General features: G+C 38.9%; 1 long non-coding RNA gene across 1 annotated transcript in view; it reads left to right on the forward strand.

Moving 5' to 3' along the window:
• The first annotated feature begins 636 nt into the window (after positions 1-636).
• LOC123332753 overlaps positions 637-18,154 on the forward strand; it is a 28,491-nt gene continuing 10,973 nt past the window's right edge. Inside the window, exons 1-2 of the long non-coding RNA XR_006549756.2 lie at positions 637-1,209; positions 2,998-3,136. This is a non-coding gene — a long non-coding RNA (uncharacterized LOC123332753). The remainder of the gene's footprint in view (positions 1,210-2,997; positions 3,137-18,154) is intronic.

Below are 18,154 nucleotides of genomic sequence, written 5' to 3' on the forward strand. Positions count from 1 at the left end.
TGAAAAAGTTGGCTTAAAACTCAACATTCAGAAAACGAAGATCATGGCATCTGGTCCCCTCACTTTATGGGAAATAGATGGGGAAACAGTGGAAACAGTGTCAGACTTTATTTTGGGGGGCTCCAAAATCACTGCAGATGGTGATTGCAGCCATGAAATTAAAAGACACTTACTCCTTGGAAGGAAAGTTATGACCAACCTAGATAGCATATTCAAAAGCAGAGACATTACTTTGCCAACAAAGGTTCGTTTAGTCAAGGCTATGGTTTTTCCAGTGGTTACATATGGATGTGAGAGTTGGACTGTGAAGAAGGCTGAGCGCCGAAGAATTGATGCTTTTGAACTGCGGTGTTGGAGAAGACTCTTGAGAGTCCCTTGGACTGCAAGGAGATCCAACCAGCATTGTAAAGGAGATCAGCCCTGGGTGTTCATTGGAAGGACTGAGGCTAAAGCTGAAACTCGAATACTTTGGCCACCTCACGTGAAGAGTTGACTCACAGGAAAAGACTTCGATGGTGGGAGGGATTGGGGGCAGGAGGAGAAGGGGACGACAGAGGATGAGATGGCTGGATGGCATCACTGGCTTGATGGATGTGAGTTTGAGTGAACTCCGGGAGTTGGTGATGGACAGGGAGGCCCGGCATGCTGCAATTCATGGGGTCACAAAGAGTCGGACACGACTTATCGACTGAACTGAACGTAAGGAAGGGCTTCGGAGCTGCCAAGGAAAGCCTCTTAAACTACAGAGTTCCCCACACCCCTTTTTAAAAACTTGTGAACTATACCATACGTTCAGACAAGTACAAAAACACACATTTACAGTTTAAAACTAAAATTAATACCAGCACTCATGGAACCGTCACGAGGCAAAGACATACAATATTGCCAGTGCTCCAGAAGTCCGCCCTTGTGCCCCTCCCCCGCCCCCCACACTTGTCTATATCTTGTGTGGAAATTCAGGTAAGCGCTTTCCTGCTAAACAAACCTGAGAAACACTGAGATGTTTTTCCAGAATGCCCCGCCCCGCATACTCGAAGCATCCAATCACACACGGTCTTCTTGCGAGATGGTGACGCTCCAAGCCCTCCCCCCACACTCACAGCATCCAATCACACACGGTCTTCTTGCGAGATGATGATGCTCCAGAACTTAGCTCGTATCCGACCCTGCCTCCTAGTCCACTGATGGGTTAGGAAGAAGTGTTTGTAGGTAAGACAAAAAAAAAAAAAGCTTCCCAGATAGACTGTATGGTGAGGGAGAAGTGGTTTTCTATGGTAAATCTTCCCTTTGCATTTTTTTTTTTTTTTGGAAACTATTTTTTTGATTGATTGATTGGTTTTCGGCCACTATGGATGACTTTGACAGTTTTTTTTTTTTTTTTTCCTTTATCCTGTGTCTTTTCTCTCCCTTTCCTTCCCTCCTTCCTCGTCATATGTGATCAGCCATCAGGAGTACAACACAACATCCACTCTTGTAGATGAAAATACTTTTAGAGTGCAAACCGCACATAGGTCACTGATTACAGATACAGTGACTGGTCACAGAATCCAGTTCAGGCCATCATTTTTAGTTAGAATTCCTGAAGGACAGGGACATTCAATAAGTATTTTTTTTTTTAATTTTATTTTATTTTTAAACTTTACATAACTATTAGTTTTGCCAAATATCAAAATGAATCCGCCACAGGTATACATGTGTTCCCCATCCTGAACCCTCCTCCCTCCTCCCTCCCCATTCCATCCCTCTGGGTCGTCCCAGTGCACCAGCCCCAAGCATCCAGTATCCTGCATCGAACCTGGACTGGCAACTCGTTTCATACATGATATTTTACATGTTTCAATGCCATTCTCCCAAATCTTCCCAACCTCTCCCTCTCCCACAGAGTCCATAAGACTGTTCTTTAAATGATTGAAAGTTTCCTGAGTTGCTGTATCATTCCGGATGCACTCAGAAGCAGAAATCACACCGATTATTCAGATAGAATTTAATATAAGGAAGTGTGGACTGGTATAAAGTGGTCCATCAGAGAAAAGGCAAGAAGAGAACCCAAAGGTGTCACGAGGCAGCAACTTTAGAAAGCAGGGCTGGTGAACAAAGGGTCTAGACTGAATTACTGAAACGCAGAAACTTAAAGGAAGGGCCCATGAGGCTGAAACGCAGATGTTTGAAGAAAGGGCAGGGGGCTCGGCTCAGCTGACCTGGTATCTCCAAGCTCAGAGAAAAGGATCAAGATCTGTGAGAAGGGCCACCAGTTAGTTATCTGGTATCAGTGTTTCCAACAGGAGAGGGGAGGGGAATGCAATCAGGCTGTTTCTGTGTTGGACAAACTTTGAACTGGATTCAGCTGCTGTTACTGGTGAAGAAGGGAGATTCAAGAATGAAAGCTCACAGGAAGCAGATGGGGAGGAGAGAGTCTTTTCTCCTTCTCCAGACTTCCATTTCTGTCTAGTGACCCCTCTCTCTGGGCAGAGTATAACTGGAAATCAGGTGAGGAAGCGAGTCCTGGCATTACACAGCAGGCGTTGAGCAGAGTGCAGAGTTTGAAACAAAAAGACAACAGCTTAATAACTGATTCAGTAGGTCTGACAGGTAACTCAGAACTGACTCTCCTGAGACCACTGTGTGATGGTTTAGTCACTCAGTCATGTTGGACTCTTTGTGACCCCATGAACTGTAGCCTACTAGGCTCCTCTGTCCATGGGATTTCCCAGGCAAGAATGCTGGAGTGGGTTACCATGCCTTTCTCCAGAGGATCTTTCCAACCCAGGGGTCGAATCTGGGCCTCCTGTATTGCAGTCTCTTGCCGTCTCCCCCTACCCCATTCTCTCTCCCTCTTTCTCTTCCTCCCTTCCCAGAAAAAACGTGTTTTGTTCATTAATGTGCAGAAAAATTGTGGGGGAAGCTGCTTTGCAGAGAGGGAGTGTGGCTCTATTCAGGGATAATGACATTGAGATCAGGCTCTGAGTTTCTGCTGTCTTATGATGGCTTCTTTCCTAGGCAGGATCTTCTTGCATTTTCAGGCAAATGGCCCCAGCCACTCCAGGCTCTTCAGTCTTCTGACCTTCTGCTACCCCATAAAGAGAAAGTGCCTCTTTTCTCATATGTTCAGCAAAAGTCTGGGTGCTGATGCTGTTTGGTGAGTAAGTCCTGCCTGGGTAACATGTCCATTCCTGCAGAGGGTGTGTCCAGAGTAGTGGTATTCTCACTGGTCACACCTGAGTCACTGGTCCACTCTGGGGGGAAGGCGGGTGGTGTGGTCAACCCTATTTGAACCACATGGAGTGATTAAAGGTGTTTATCCAAAGGAAAATAGGGTGTTGTTACCTGAACAAGAGGCAGTGCATGCTCGGTAAACTAACACAACAGCTATATGCTCTCGGCAGCAGGGGTGCTGAATTTGCAGGTTGAAGCCACAGAGACCAGCAGGAAAGGAATTCTGGGAGAAAGAGATGGTAAAAGCATCAGTCTTGGAGGTGGGCTGGAGACAGTTTATCTAGCAGCCTGGGCCTCCATGATGGCTCATGAGGCCCCATAATGTCCAAGGAGGAGAAGGGCCTCTTGCCCTCTGTATTCTTTTTAAAATAACATTTTCATCATCATCACCATCACCATTATTTGTCTTTTAAGTTTTTATTAGCAAAGATTTTCTATTACTCAGCTGTAAAAAAGAAGGAAATAATGCCATTTGCAGCAACATGGATGGACCTAGAGATTATCATACCCAAGTAAAGTAAGTCAGACAGAGAAAGACAAATATCATATCATATCAGTTCAGTTCAGTTCAGTTCAGTCACTCAGTCGTGTCCGACTCTTTGTGACCCCATGAATTGCAGCATGCCGGGCCTCCCTGTCTATCACTAACTCCCAGAATTCACCCAGACTCACGTCCATCGAGTCAGTGATGCCATCCAGCCATCTCATTCTCTGTTGTCCCCTTCTCCTCCTGCCCCCAATCCCCCCCAGCATCAGAGTCTTTTCCATTGAGTCAACTCTTCGCATGAGGGGGCCAAAGTACTGGAGTTTCAGCTTTAGCATCATTCCTTCCAAAGAAATCCCGGGGCTGATCTCCTTCAGAATGGACTGGTTGGATCTCCTTGCAGTCCAAGGGACTCTCAAGAGTCTTCTCCAACACCACAGTTCAAAGGCATCAATTCTTCGGCACTCAGCCTTCTTCACAGTCCAACTCTCACATCCATACCTGACCACTGGAAAAACCATAGCCTTGACTAGACAGACCTTTGTTGGCAAAGTAATGTCTCTGCTTTTGAATATGCTATCTAGGTTGGTCATAACTTTTCTTCCAAGGAGTAAGCGTCTTTTAATTTCATGGCTGCAGTCACCATCTGCAGTGATTTTGGAGCCCCAGAAAATAAAAATCTGACACTGTTTCCCCATCTATTTCCCATGAAGTGATGGGACCGGATGTCATGATCTTAGTTTTCTGAATGTTGAGTTTTAAGCCAACTTTTTCACTCTCCTCTTTCACCTTCATCAAGAGGCTTTTTAGTTCCTCTTCACTTTCTGCCATAAGGTATTGCTTATATATGGAATCCAAAAACATGATACAGATGAACTTATTTACAAAACACAAATAGACTCATAAACATAGAAAGCAAACTCATGGTTCCCAGAGGGGAACTGGAGTAGGGGGAGGTGTAAATTAGGAGTCTGAGGTTAAAATATGCACATTCCTAAAAAAAAAAATGATAATCAACAAGGACCTACTGTGCAGCATGGGGAACTATACTCAGTATCTTGTACTAACCTATAATGCAAAAGAATCTTAAAAAAGATTTATATGTATGGATAATTTTAACTGAATCACTTTGCTGTAAACCTGAAACTGACGCAACATTGGAAATCAACACTATTTCAAGAAAAAATTTTTAAAAAATTAAAAAAAGAGAAAATTTCCAACATACACAAAGGTAAAGTGAATAGTGAACTCCATGTTCCCATCACCCAGTTTTCCAATTATCAAGTGTTTTCCCAATAGTGTTTGATTTGTCATATCCCATGGAGTATTTTAAAAACGTATTTATTTATTTGTTTGGCTGCTCCAGGTCTTAGTTGCAGCACACAAGATCTTCAGTCTTCATTGGGACATAAGACTCTTTGTGGCAGCATGTGGGATCCAGTTCCCCAACTAGGGATCGAACACAGGCCCCCTGCATTGGGAGCACAGAGTCTTAGCTATTGGACCAAAGGGAAGGCCCTCACATGGAGTATTTTAAAGCAAATCCAAGACATTAGATCATTTCACCTCTAAATATTTCAGATGTGTACCCCTGAAGAAAACCATAATCACAATATGTTATCACAAGTAATAGTTTCTTAAATGGTCTAATCGTAAATCTATGTTAAAATTTCTATGATTAAAAAAAAATGTCTTTATAAGTTGGTTAGTTTGAATTAAAATCTGAAGTCCATGCATTGCATTTGGTTGCTATGTCTCTTGAGTTTCTCTTTTCATTACACTTTGACTTGAAGATGAATTTGAAGTCTTTTTAAATCTGTAACATTTCCTCTTTGCTTTACTTTTCTTGAGCCATCTGTTGAAGAAGCTGAGTCATTCTGGCTTTGACTGGCCCGACATGTCAAGATGATGCAGATAATATTAACATGTGTCTTTAGAGCTATTGTATGTAATGTGGGAGATGGACCTAAAGGCTTGATTTTAATAAGGGTCAATTTTTCCCCTTTTCTTTCTACCTTTCTTGTTTTTTTTTTTTCTTTTTTGACAAGTTTATTTTATAGGCGGAACTATGTACTTTCTATTGCCTCGTATCAGGAGGTGTGTAATATCTGATTCTCCTAAAGGGAATAATTTCTTTTATTAAAATTTGTATTGGAGTATAGTTGATTTACAATGTTGTATTTGTTTCAAGTGTACAGCACAGCGAATCAGTTGAACGTATATTAAAGGGAATACTTTCAATGCAATCTTTATGAAAGATTTTGCTGTAGACTTTTCAGGGTAGATACTATCTTTTAGGTATAAAAGTTCCCTTTTATTCCTAGTTTGATAAGATTTCTTAAGTCAGGAATGGATGCTTAACTTACTAAACGCTTTTTCTGCATCTGTTTATCTATGTTCTTTTCTGGTTTTGGTAACAAGATTTTCTCTCCTCCTAGGATAAATTGAGGAATTCTCCCTATTTTTTCTGTTCTCTGTAAGAGTTTGAGTTGGATTAGAATTGCATGTTCTTTGAATGTTTTCATTGAATTTGCCTCTAAGTCTTTCTGCGTGGGCTGAGTGTTTTCTTTGGGGGGGGGTATTTTAAACCACTGAATCAATTTCTTGAATGGTTTCTGAATATTCAGGCTTTTGACTTCATAAGTCAGTTTTGGTGAGTTGCACTTTTCTATGAATTTGTTTGTTCCATCTAAGTTTTCAGATTTATTGGCATCAAATGTTCATGATACCTCCTCTTTATGTCACCTTCTTCATTCCTAATATTCTTTATTTATGTCTTCTTCCATTTTCCTTGATCAATATTGCCTAGTGTTTATCAGTTTAATTAGTCTTTTAAAAGATCTTCACTATTCAACTGTCTTTTTGCAATTTCATTAATTATTGCCCTTTATTATTTCTTTCTCTCAGGTGGCAAAAGTGATAAAGAACCCGCCTGCCAGTGCAGGAGACACAAGAGATATGGGTTCGATCCCTGGGTTGGGAGCATCCCCTGGAGAAAAAAACAGCAACCCACTCCAGCATTCTTGCCTGGAGAATCCCACGGACAGGGGAGCCTGGCGGGCTGCAGTCCATGGGGTTGCCAAAAGCTGGACACAATTGAGTGCATAACACACTCTTTATGTGTATTTCTGTGTACATCTTCAAACTTTTTAAATTGGACACCTGACTCATTAATTTTAGCCTGTCTTTTTTTTCTATTTTTAATATATGTTTAAGACGATTCATTTTCTCCCCAAGTATGCCTCAGCTACACTCCTCAACTTCTGAGACTTAGTCTTTTTATTATCAAATAATTTTAAAATAGTTTATTTCAGTCCAGTCTTTATTATACTTCTTTTTTTGACTCAGGTTTTATAAGTGAATTTCTACTTTTGTATGATTTTTTAAAAAATGAGTGTCAATTTACATTCAGTGAAAAGCACAGACCATGTGTATGTAAGTTTTACCAAATCCATAAATCTGTATAGATTACACATCTATCAATATATAGACCATGGCCGTGACAGCAAAAAGTTGCCTTATGCTTTTCGCATCAATACGTGCTCTTCCTCTACACAACATAAGGCAGCAACCCTTCTCATCTTTTAGCATCATACAGCAGCTTTACCTCTTCTAAAATTTACCATAAATGGAATCACACTGTATGGATTTTTTTTTGGTGTCTAACTTTTTTCTTCAATATAGCCTTTTTTTTAGTGTTCCTATGATGTTGCTTGTAGTTTTGTTTGTTTGTTTGTTTTGCTTTCCTTTCCTCCTTGTCTTAGTCCTCATCCCACGCCCTCTCTCCACTCCTTCTTTTGAGTGGTTTATATTCCATTGCATGAAAATACCACAATTTATTTATCCATTCCCCTGTTAGTGGATATTTGGGCTGTTTCCAGTTTTCAGCAATTATGATGAAGGCTGCTATGAATGTTTTTGTGTAAGTCTTTTTGTGGAATATGTTTTTATTTCTCTTGGGTAAATATCTAGGGATGGAGGTGTTGAGTCATAGAGTAAGTGCTTGTTTGCCCTTACAGGAAACTGCCAGTTTCCCAGAGATGTTCTTCCATGTTCACACTCCCACCAGGAACACCCTCACTAACACTGGATGCTCTAAGTCTTTTTATTTTTAAAAATGTATTTATTTATTTATATGTTTGGCTGCGCTGGGTCTTCGTTGCGGCATGTAGGCTTTCTCTGGTTGTAGCGAGCGGGGGCCACTCTTTGTTGCGGTGCTTGGGCTTCTCATTGCAGTGGCTTCTCTTTTCGCCGATCACGGGCTCTAGGGTGCGAGCGCTCAGTAGTTGTGGTACACGGGCTTAGTTGCAATGCAGCGTGTGGAATCTTCCCAGACCAGGGATGGAACCTGTGTCTCCTGCATTGGCAGGCAGATTCTTATCCACTGTACCATCAGGGAAGTCCCAGGCTTTTTAATTATTTTAGTGAGCAAGGTGTGGTATTCTAGTTATTTTTTGTAATCAGTTTTATTGATGTATGATTTGCATACAATAAAATGCATACATTTTTAAGTATATAATTTGATGAGTTTCAACAAATGTCTACAACTGTATCACCACCAACCCTAATAAAGATATACAATATTTCCATCACCTCACAAAATTCCTTCATGCTCCTTTTCAGCCAATTACACTCTATTTCTGCTCCAGATAACACTACACTGATTCCTGTAGCCTGCCAGGCTCTTCTGTCCGTGGAATTCTTCAGGCAAGAATACTGGAGTGGGTAACCATTCCCTTCTCCAGGGGATCTTCCCTACCCAGGGATCTAACCAGGGTCTCCTGATTTGCAGGCAGATCCTTTACCATCTGAGCCACCAGGGAAGCCCCAAGCTTATTCCTACCACTTTTGATTTGTTTTGCCAATTCTAGAATTTCATATAAATGGACGCATACATGAGATACTCTCCCTCTCTTTTTTGGTATGGCTTCTTTCACCCAGCATAATTATCTTCTTTTTTTTAATTGCTGAATGGCATTCCATTGTATGGATGAACCACAACTTGTTTATCCAGTCTCCTGAGAGTGGATATTTTGTTTGTTTTTACTTTTTGCCCTTCATAAATAAACCCTTTTATGAATGTTCTTGTGCAAATGCTTTTTGGATATATGTTTTTATTTCTCTTGGATAAATTCCTAGGAGTGGAATGACTGCACCATACAATAGGTATATGTTTAACCTTTTAAGGAACTATCAAACTGTATTTCAAAGAGATTGTATCATTTTATATTGCCATCCTAACAATTGACATGGCCTGTCTTTTTAATTTTAGCTATTCTAACAGGCATGTAGTGATATCTCATGGTGGGTTTACTTTGTTTTTTCCTAATCACTAATCATGTTGATCATTTTTTCATGAACTAATGTCTTTTGTGAAGTGTCTGTGCAGGCATTTCACCTATTTTTATGGGTTGTTTATCTTCTTGGTACTGAGTTACAAGAGATATGCATATATTTTTAAATTATTTGTCAAATATTTTCTTCCAATGTGTAACATGCCTTATTATTTACTTAACTGGCTCTATTAATGTGAGATTTTAATTTTATGAAACCTACTTTATTAGATTTTTCTTTTATGGCTAATGTAATTCTTTGGCACTCCAAGATCATGAAGGTTATTTTCCTACATTTTATTCTAGAAGCTCTATAATTTTAGTTTTGATCTTTAGATCTTGATCCTCTTGAATTAATTTTTGTATATAATATGAAGTAGGGGTGAAGATACATATTTTTTTCCATTTAGATATTCAACTGTTCCAGTACCATTGTTGAAGAATCTTTCTTTTTCTCATTGGTTTCTTTTGGTGCCTTTGCAAAAAAAAAACAACTCAGTTGACCATTTAATATTGAACTTTTTCTTGACTACTCTTGTTCTATTTGTCTGTCTATCTTTGTGCCAATACCATACTGTTTTGACTACTATATGTTCATAGTAACCACTGAAATCAGGCAATGTAAGCCCTCCAAATTAGTTTTTTTTCCCAATAATTTTTTCTCTTATTTTTTTGCTATTCTATGTTATTTATATTTCCTTGTATCTTTTAGCATCAGCTGCTAATTTGTTTGGGATTGCATTGACTGCATATCAATTCAGGAAGAATGTATGATATTGAGTCTTCCAATCTGTGAACATGTAATCTCTACATTTATTCTGGTCTTTTAAAATTTCTGTGAGCAACATTTTATAATTTTATATGTAGATATTTTATACATATTTTGTTAAATTTATTCCCAAATATTTTGTGTTCTTTGGTGCTCTCATAAGAGGTTTGTTAAATATCACTTTTCAATTTTTGGTAATTAGTCTATAGAGATACAACTGATTTTTATATATTGACCTTGTTACTGTGCCCTGATAAGCTTTTTTTTTTTTTTAGTAAAAGTAAAGGTTTTTCTTTTTTTTTGTAAATTCCTTAGGCATTTCTATAGATAGCATTGTTATGCTTATAAACAGAGACAATTTTGCTTCTTTTCTAATCTTTATATTTCCTTTGCTTATCTTATTTCACTGGCTAGGACTTTCAATTAAATGTTGAATGCAAGTGGTGAAGGTCTACACTCATGTCTTGTTTTTGATTTTAGAAAGGAAGCACTTGGTCTTTCACCTTTATGTATGTTGTTAGTTGAAGGATTTCCATTAGACTTAATCAAAATTTGAAGTTTCCTTTGAGTCCTGTTCTGCCAAGGGTTTTAATTTTAAATTGTTTTTGGATTTCAACAATTGTTTTTGCATCCACTGAGATGATCAAATGATTTTTCCTCCTTTTTTCTGTATGTATGATGAACTATATTAGTAGATTTTCAAATGTTGAACTTATTAGCATTACTGTGATAAACCTCACTTAGTCATGATAAATTACCTTCTTTATATATGACTAGATTTGATTTTCTAGTACTGCTAGTTCAATTTAAATTTTTTTGCATTTAAATTCATTAAATAAAGGAGAAATATTGGTCTATGATTTCATCTCCTTACAATACTTTATTGCTTCTCTCCTCTTTTGAAAAAGTCTGTGTAAGATTGATATTTATTCCTTAAATGTTTGAAATAAATACAGAAGAAACCATCTAAGCCCAGAGTATTCTTTAGATAAAAATTTAAACTATGAATCCAATTTTTAAAAATATATATAGTGCTATGGAGTTTTTTTTATTATTTTATATTAGTTTCTGTGGTTTTTGTCTTTCAAAGGATTCTTCCGTTTCACCTAGACTCTTGAATTTAGTGGTATAACCATGCTCAAAATATTCCTTTATTATCCTTCACTGTCTGTAGGATCCATAGTACAGCCCCTCTTTCATTCCTAAAACTCTTCATCAGTTTAACTAAGAGTTTATCAATTTTATTTATATTTCAAAGAACCAACTTTTGACCATGTTGATTTTCCTTATTGTTTGTTTCTTATTTTATTGATTTTTGACTTTAATCTTTATTGTTTTCCTGAAATGTCCTATGCTTTTACATTTCTTTTTCTAGCCTCTTAAGCCAGAGACATAAATCAATGATTTAAAAAGCTTTTTTTCTATCTTAATATAGTCATTTAAAGCTCTGAATTTCCTGCTAAGCACTGCTTTATCTGCATCCAACAAATGTTGGTGTGTTTGTGATTATAATATCAGTTCAGGATGCAGTGTTCTCATGTCATTGGGTCCAACTGGTGGATGAAAAGTGAAAATGAAAGTCACTCAGTCATATCCAACTCTTTGCAACCCCATGGACTATACAGTCAATGGAATTCTCCAGGCCAGAATACTGGAGTGGGTAGCCTTTCCCTTCTCCAGGGGAGCTTCACCAACCCAGGGATCGAACCCAGGTCTCCCGCATTGCGGGAAGATTCTTTACTAGCTGAGCCACAAGGGAAGCCCAAGAACCCTGGAGTGGGTAGCCTATCCCTTCTCCAGGGGATCTTCCCAACCCAGGAATTGAGCCAGAGTCTCCTGAATTGCAGGTGGATTCTTTACCAACTGAGCTATGAGTAGTATTGTTCAAATCTTCTATATTCTTACTGCTTTTCTTCTTATTCTTTTAAGGAATGTTAAAAGAGATAAGGATAAGAATAAAAGCTTTTTCTTTTAGGCTTTGGTGCTGTGGCTTTAAAGTGAGCTTACGATTAACCTACAGATGCCTGTGGATTATTGCCATGTGTATTCCAACCAACCACTCAGGGGAAACTGTGCAGATTTCTAGGGCTCCTTCTTTGCTCAGCTACCTCCTGCCCAGTACTCCTGTCTGGTACCCAACTCCAAGCTGCCTTGACAACCCCAAACCCTGACCTCTATTTCATCCACCCTATGGAACTACTGCTGCCCGTTTGGGCCCTCTTCTCTGGGGGGGTGGTTTGGAAAGCGTTCTGGGCAGGAAGCCTCAGTGAATCTGCAGCTCACCCTCCTGTACTGAGCATAGTACATGCAAGTAAGTAAGTGCTAGCACGTACAAACAGCTAGCAGCAGCTTGGAAATGTTGAATGAGTGAACAAATTCAGTGGGATGCCCACTCTGCCGATTCAGTTTCTAAATGTTTCTATGTCTGGAAGAAGGTTGCTCTGCGAAGCTGAGGTAAGAACAAGATGGATGATGGGGAGCAAGGAAATTCCAGTTTATAAACTTTGGAGTCAGGCTTTTGGGGGGAATTTAGAGGTTTTGACAGTTTAGAAAAAGAAGCAATTGTCAGGTTATAAATCTGGATACAATTATCATGTGCAGATTCTTTCTTCCTTTCATTTAAGGGAGCTCTGCCTCGTCACAAGGAACAACTTCAGAAACAGTAGAGTTGGTTTAGGGCAATGGTGTTCAAGTATTTTTTTTTTTAATTTTTTTTTTTTTAAAAAGGAAACTTTAAAAAAATATATAAATTTATTTTTTTTAATTGGAGGCTAATTACTTTACAATATTGTATTGGTTTTGCTATAAATTAACATGAATCTGCCACGGCTGTACATGTGTTCCCCATCCTGAACACCCCTCCCACCTCCCTCCCCATACCATGCCTCTGGGTCATCCCAGTGCACCAGCCCCAAGCATGCTGTATCATGCATCAAACCTGGACTGGCAATTCGTTTCATATATGATATACATGTTTCAGTGCCATTTTCCCAAATCATCTCACCCTCGCCCTCTCCCACAGAGTCCAAAAGACTGTTCTATACATCTGTGTCTCTCTTGCTGTCTCGCATACAGGGTTATCGTTACCATCGTTCTAAATTCCATATATATGCATTAGTATACTGTATTGGTGTTTTTCTTTCTGGCTTACTTCACTCTGTATAATAGGCTCCAGTTTCATCCACCTCATTAGAACTGATTCGAATGTATTCTTTTTAATGGCTGAGTAATACTCCATTGTGTATATGTACCACAGCTTTCTTACCCACTCGTCTGCTGATGGAAATCTAGGTTGCTTCCATTTCCTGGCTGTTATAAACAATACTGCGATGAACATTGGGGTACACGTGTCTCTTTCAAGTCTGGTTTCCTTGGTGTGTATGCCCTGCAGTGGGATTGCTGGGTTGTGTGGCAGTTCCATTTCCAGTCTAAGGAATCGCCACACTTTTCTCCATAGTGGCTGTACTAGTTTGCATTCCCACCAACAGTGTAAGAGGGTTCCCTTTTCTCCACACCCTCTACAGCATTTATTGCTTGTAGACTTTCGGATAGCAGCCATTCTGACTGGTGTGAAATGGTACCTCATTGTGGTTTTGATTTTCATTTCTCTGATGAGTGATGTTGGGCATCTTTTCGTGTGTTTGTTAGCCATCTGTATGTCTTCTTTGGAGAAATGTCTATTTAGTTCTTTGGCCCATTTTTTGATTGGGTCATTTATTTTTCTGGAATTGAGCTGCAGGAGTTGCTTGTGTATTTTTTGAGATTAATTCTTTGTCAGTTGCTTCATTTGCTATTATTTTCTCCCATTCTGAAGGCTGTCTTTTCACCTTGCTTATAGTTTCCTTTGTTGTGCAGAAGCTTTTAAGTTTAATTAGGTCCCATTTGTTTATTTTTGCTTTTATATCCAATATTCTGGGAGGTGGGTCATAGAGAATCCTGCTGTGATTTATGTCGAAGAGTGTTTTGCCTATGTTGTCCTCTAGGAGTTTTATAGTTTCTGGTCTTACGTTTAGATCTTTAATCCATTTTGAGTTTATTTTTGGGTATGGTGTTAAAAAGTGTTCTAGTTTTATTCTTTTACAAGTGGTTGACCAGTTTTCCCAGAACCACTTGTTAAAGAGATTGTCTTTTCTCCATTGCATATTCTTGCCTCCTTTGTCAAAGATAAGATGTCCATAGGTGCATGGGTTTATCTCTGGGCTTTCTGTTTTGTTCCATTGATCTATATTTCTGTCTTTGTGCCAGTACCATACTGTCTTGATGACTGTAGCTTTGTAGTAGAGCCTGAAGTCAGGCAGATTGATTCCTCCAGTTCCATTCTTCTTTCTCAAGATAGCTTTGGCTATTTGAGGTTTTTTTGTATTGCCATACAAATTGTGAAATTATTTGTTCTAGCTCTGTGAAAAATACCCTTGGTAGCTTGATAGGGATTGCATTGAATCTATAGATTGCTTTGGGTAGTATACTCATTTTCACTATATTGATTCTTCCAATCCATGAACACGGTATATTTCTCCATCTATTAGTGTCCTCTTTGATTTCTTTCACCAGTGCTTTATAGTTTTCTATATATAGATCTTTTGTTTCTTTAGGTAGATATATTCCTAAGTATTTTATTCTTTTCGTTGCAATGGTGAATGGAATTGTTTCCTTAATTTCTCTTTCTATTTTCTCATTATTAGTGTAAAGGAATGCAATGGATTTCTGTCTGTTGATTTTATATCCTGCAACTTTACTATATTCATTGATTAGCTCTAGTAATTTTCTGGTGGAGTCTTTAGGGTTTTCTCTGTAGAGGAACATGTCATCTGCAAACAGTGAGTGTTTTACTTCTTATTTTCCAATTTGGATTCCTTTTATTTATTTTTCTCCTCTGATTGCTGTGGCCAAAACTTCCAAAACCATGTTGAATAGTAGTGGTGAAAGTGGGCACCCTTGTCTTGTTCCTGACTTTAGGGGAAATACTTCCAGTTTTTCACCATTGAGGATAATGTTTGCTGTGGGTTTGTCATACATAGCTTTTATTATGTTGAGGTATGTTCCCTCTATTCCTGATTTCTGGAGAGTTTTTATTATAAATGGATGTTGAATTTTGTCAAAGGCTTTCTCTGCATCTATTGAGATAATCATATGGCTTTTATTTTTCAATTTGTTAGTGTGGTGTATTACATTGATTGATTTGCAGATGTTGAAGAATCCTTGCATCCCTGGGATAAAGCCCACTTGGTCATGGTGTATGATTTTTTTAATATGTTGTTGGAGTCTGATTGCTAGAATTTTGTTAAGGATTTTTGCATCTATGTTCATCAGTGATATTGGCCTGTACTTTTCTTTTTTTGTGGCATATTTGTCAGGTTTTGGTATTAGGGTGATGGTGGCCTCATAGAATGAGTTTGGAAGTTTACCTTCCCCTGCTATTTTCTGAAAGAGTTTGAGTAGGATAGGTGTTAGCTCTTCTCTAAATTTTTGGTAGAAATCAGTGTGAAGCCGTCTGGACCTGGGCTTTTGTTTGCTGGAAGATTTCTGATTACAGTTTCAATTTCCAGGCTTGTGATGGGTCTGTTAAGATTTTCTATTTCTTCCTGGTCCAGTTTTGAAAAGTTGTACTTTTCTAAGAATTTGTCCATTTCTTCCAAGTTGTCCATTTTATTGGCATATAATTGCTGATAGTAGTCTCTTATAATCCTTTGTATTTCTGTGTTGTCTGTTGTGATCTCTCCATTTTCATTTCTAATTTTATTGATTTGATTTTTCTCCCTTTGTTTCTTGATGAGTCTGGCTAATGGTTTATCAATTTTATTTATCCTCTCAAAGAACCAGCTTTTGGCTTTGTTGATTTTTGCTATGGTCTCTTTTGTTTCTTTTGCATTTATTTCTGCCCTAATTTTTAAGATTTCTTTCCTTCTACTAACCCTGGGGTTCTTCATTTCTTTATTTTCTAGTTGCTTTAGGTGTAGAGTTAGGTTATTTATTTGACTTTTTTCTTGTTTCTTGAGGTAAGCCTGTATTGCTATGAACCTTCCCCTTAGCACTGCTTTTACAGTGTCCCACAGGTTTTGGTCACATGGACTACAGCCTTGTCTAACTCAATGAAGCCATACTGTGTGGGGCCACCCAAGACGGGCAGGCCATGGTGGAGAGGTCTGACAGAATGTGGTCCACTGGAGTATGGAATGGCAAACTACTTCAGTATTCTTGCCTTGAGAACCCCATGAACAGTATGAAAAGGCAAAATGATAGGATACCGAAAGAGGAACTCCCCAGGTCGGTAGATGCCCAATATGCTACTGGAGATCAGTGGAGAAATAACTCCAGAAAGAATGAAGGGATGGAGCCAAAGCAAAAACAATACCCAGTTGTGGATGTGACTGGTGATAGAAGCAATGTCCGATGCTATAAAGAGCAATATTGCATAGGAACCTGGAATGTTAGGTCCATGAATCAAGGCAAACTGGAAGTAGTCAAACAGGAGGTGGCAAGAGTGAACATCATTCTAGGAATCAGAGAACTAAAATGGACTGGAATGGGTGAATTTAATTCAGATGACCATTATATCTACTACTGTGGGCAGGAATCCCTTAGAAGAAATGGAGTAGCCATCATGGTCAACAAGAGTCTGAAATGCAGTATTTGGATGCAATCTCAAAAACGACAGAATGATGTCTGTTTGTTTCCAAAGCAAACCACTCAGTATCACAGTAATCCAAGTCTATGCCCCAACCAGTAATGCTGAAGAAGCTGAAGTTGAACGGTTCTATGAAGACCTACAAGACCTTTTAGAACTAAACCCAAAAAAGATGTCCTTTTCATTATAGGGGACTGGAATGCAAAAGTAGGAAGTCAAGAGATACCTGGGGTAACAGGCAAATTTGGCCTTGGAATATGGAATGAAGCAGGGCAAAGGCTAATAGAGTTTTGCCAAGAAAATGCACTGGTCATAGCAAACACCCTCTTCCAACAACACAAGAGATGACTCTACACATGGACATCACCAGATGGTCAACACCGAAATCAGATTGATTATATTCTTTGCAGCCAAAGATGGAGAAGCTCTATACAGTCAGCAAAAACAAGACTGGGAGCTGACTGTGGCTCAGATCATGAGCTCCTTATTGCCAAATTCAGACTTAAATTGAAGAAAGTAGGGAAAACCACTAGACCATTCAGGTTTGACCTAAATCAAATCCCTTATGATTATATAGTGGAAGTGAGAAATAGATTTAAGGGACTAGATCTGATAGAGTGCCCGATGAACTATGGATGGAGGTTCATGACATTGTACAGGAGACAGGGATCAAGACCATCCCCAAGAAAAAGAAATGCAAAAAAGCAAAATGGCTGTCTGGGGAGGCTTTACAAATAGCTGTGAAAAGAAGAGAAGCGAAAAGCAAAGGAGAAAAAGATATAAAGCATCTGAATTCCGAGTTCCAAAGAATATAAAGGAAAGATAAGAAAGCCTTCTTCAGCGATCAATGCAAAGAAATAGAGGAAAACAACAGAATGGGAAAGACTAGAGATCTCTTCAAGAAAATTAGAGATACCAGGGGAACATTTCATGCAAAGATGGGCTCGATAAAGGACAGAAATGGTATGGACCTAACAGAAGCAGAAGCTATTAAGAAGAGCTGGCAAGAATACACAGAACTATTAAAAAAAGATCTCATGACCCCAGATAATGATGGTGTGATCACTGACCTAGAGCCAGACATCCTGGAATGTGAAGTCAAGTGGGCCTTAGAAAGCATCACTACGAACAAATCTAGTGGAGGTGATGGAGTTCCAGTTGAGCTCTTTCAAATCCTGAAAGATGATGCTGTGAAAGTGCTGCACTCAATATGCCAGCAAATTTGGAAAACTCAGCAGTGGCCACAGGACTGGAAAAGGGCAGTTTTCATTCCAATCCCAAAGAAAGGCAATGCCAAAGAATGCTCAAACTACTGCACAATTGCACTCATCTCACACACTAGTAATGTAATGCCCAAAATTCTCCAAGCCAGGCTTCAGCAATATGTGAACTGTGAACTTCCAGATGTTCAAGCTGGTTTTAGAAAAGGCAGGGGAACCAGAGATCAAATTGCCAACATCTGCTGGATCATGGAAAAAGCAAGAGAGTTCCAGAAAAACATCTATTTCTGCTTTATTGACTATGCCAAAGCCTTTGACTGTGTGGATCACAATACACTATGGAAAATTCTTCAAGAGATGGGAATACCAGACCACCTGACCTGCCTCTTGAGAAACCTATATGCAGGTCAGGAAGCAACAGTTAGAACTGGACATAGAACAACAGACTGGTTCCAAATAGGAAAAGGAATACGTCAAGGCTGTATATTGTCACCCTGCTTATTTAACTTA

This window comes from Bubalus bubalis, chromosome 3 (assembly GCF_019923935.1).
Source record: "Bubalus bubalis isolate 160015118507 breed Murrah chromosome 3, NDDB_SH_1, whole genome shotgun sequence".
Lineage (NCBI taxonomy): Eukaryota > Metazoa > Chordata > Mammalia > Artiodactyla > Bovidae > Bubalus > Bubalus bubalis.